Source organism: Nannospalax galili, unplaced genomic scaffold, assembly GCF_000622305.1.
Source record: "Nannospalax galili isolate Female #2095 unplaced genomic scaffold, S.galili_v1.0 scaffold524, whole genome shotgun sequence".
In the NCBI taxonomy this organism is placed as follows: Eukaryota; Metazoa; Chordata; class Mammalia; order Rodentia; family Spalacidae; genus Nannospalax; species Nannospalax galili.
Genome location: NW_008350330.1, coordinates 510,302 through 512,956, shown reverse-complemented (window position 1 = coordinate 512,956; position 2,655 = coordinate 510,302).

Below are 2,655 nucleotides of genomic sequence, written 5' to 3'. Positions count from 1 at the left end.
TAAGCAGATAAGTGTAAGGCCTGTTCACATCTCTGTCATTCTTCTATTACAGGGTTTGGGATCACTGAGTACTATGTTAGGGAAAGAGGATTCTGGGGAATGGTGACTCTTCATAGTAATCTTAATCAGTGAGAAAATGTCTGCCAGGTAGAAACAGCTGAAGGAGAGTGGACCACAAAGACAGGGATGTATGTGGTTAGAAAGAGGAGAGACAAAATGTGTCATGCAGAGAAGAAAAAGGACCATAAAGTTTCAGTGGTGCTGGAATCTGAACATATGGGGTCATAGTTAACGTGGATTCTTTTTGTATGTGTTAATAATCAAGAACTTTGTCTTCTAGGTCAATGGTTATGGATCTATGAGAATCTGGTGAAATACATAAACTTTTCTGCAGAAGAATAATATGTACTAGGACTGTATACACAACCACTCACCATACATTTACACAATCCCATGTATAACTCATGTGACTCTATAGAACTCTGAATTCCTCTAGTGTCCAAAAAACATAGACTAAGAAGAACTGATTCAGAGAATGCTTCAGTACAATCTAGAAAGGAATGGAGGAAACTGGCGTTGTTTGACGGCTATTGTTTTCCTGAGAAAAAGTGTTTCCTTGTATTTGAGGTCCTTTGGTCATCTCCGATTATTCTCCATGTATTTTCGAAGCCATTTTGAATCAAGAAATGATATGTGAGAGAAAAGGGGAAGAAAGAATAAGGCAGAGGGAAACACATCATCATCTTGGCTGTTTACTGAGTCCCAAATGCTTGGTATATTTCCTATTATTAAATCTTCACAATGCATCTTCAAAACAGCTTCTTCTTTAAAGGTAAGAGAATGGAAACAAACCCAAAGGGTCTTATTCAAGTTCACTGTCAGTGAAGCCAGTTATGAACCTCGAATTGCCATTTTCTAAAGCCCTGTGCTTTGTATACAGAGCCATTCAATATCTCTAGGATGAGAAGAATATGACTGTTTCTATGACATTTTCCTCTACTTTTTCTCTATGTGAAGTACTTAACAGACAAAAACTTCCGAATCACTTTCAGTAATTGCTGGGGTAAGAAAACAGTTTTGTTTTATTTGTCTGTTTTCTGAATTTGGAGTTTTATTTACTATTTGAGTTTTACGTAAGTTCATAAAAGTCAATAAACTCAATATTCCAGAAATCTCTTGCAATTTAACATGTAGATAATTAGGGTAACAGAAAGGAAATTAATTTAATGTTGATTTATGATGGTGATTAACACAGTCCCATTTCTAGTCCTGAACAAAGGAGTTCAGACAGAAAGTAATGTGAGTCTGCGCCATCAAAGGACATAGATGCAAGAACAAAAGATTTGTTATGAACTCTTAAAACTCACGGTGCCCTTTTAGCTAATTATGGCAGCTTAATTAAAGTTATTTTAAGTAATAGTTAATTATACTTAAGTAATTATGGAATTAGCCATGGGAATTTGAATGAACCTTAATGCAGACATGTTTGGCCTCTGTAGATCAAGGATTCTAGTTTTCATAGAGTCTAAAACATGTCTATATATGTACATTAGAGGAAATGTGACGGAGATTAGATTATAAGTTTGATGATTCAAAATAAATACCAAGATGAATGAATGATATGTTATATATGCAAATGAATGATGTCACAGAGTACACTATATGCTTTTCCCAAAATACGATGTTTAAGAATGTATTAAATTTAATTTACTTTAATGTAGGATTGATTTTGGAGAAGCAAATAGGGATTAAAGGTCTAATAGGCAATGCTGTTTGTATTTTTCATGTCTAAAATTGCCATTTTTTGTCCATGAATTATTCAAATTAGCCAGATGCTTTAGGGACTCTAGCTGACTTTAGAAAAGACACAGCATGTTTTTACTCAGAGATATAATTTAAACTGAAACATCTAGGTCTGGCATTGTGATCATCATGGTCCTGATTTAATAAAGCCACTGGATCTGTAGGCAAATGGGTAGTCTTTTCTGTGTCTTGGTAGTGCTTGCTAATATCCTCCCTTAATGCTTCTTGGCTTTACTGATGCTGGAACATACAATTTTGTTCATTGGGAGAATTCCCAGTGAATTATAATGAGAGTGTTTCTTAAAGTACAGTATTCCAGAATCTTTCAAGTAGTGTTCCTGAAGATCTGTTTTAGTTTGAGGGTCTCTAAGTATTTTCCACCTATCCAGCACTACCAGAAAGACAATAGCCTCATGAAGGTTTATGAATGATCGAAGCTTTCTTCAAGATATTCGGACTGTTTGGTTTTCTACTTGGTTGTCTGGTAGGTATTCTCTCTCTCTCTCTCTTTCTCTCTCCCCAAAATATGAGTGATGTCATTTTGCTCATAGATGGATGGCAAGTAGATGACAAAAACTATTCCTTCTAATATATATGTATATGTCTATTTTTCCCTTGAGGGTAAGGCTGATTGGGATGGAGGAAAGGAGGAGAGGGACTCTCTCTCTCTCTCTTTCTCTCTCCCCAAAATATGAGTGATGTCATTTTGCTCATAAATGGATGGAAAGTAGATGACAAAAACTATTCCTTCTAATATATATGTATATGTCTATTTTTCCCTTGAGGGTAAGGCTGATTGGGATGGAGGAGAGGAGGAGAGGGACAGAAGCCTCAGTAATCAAGCCATGAAGC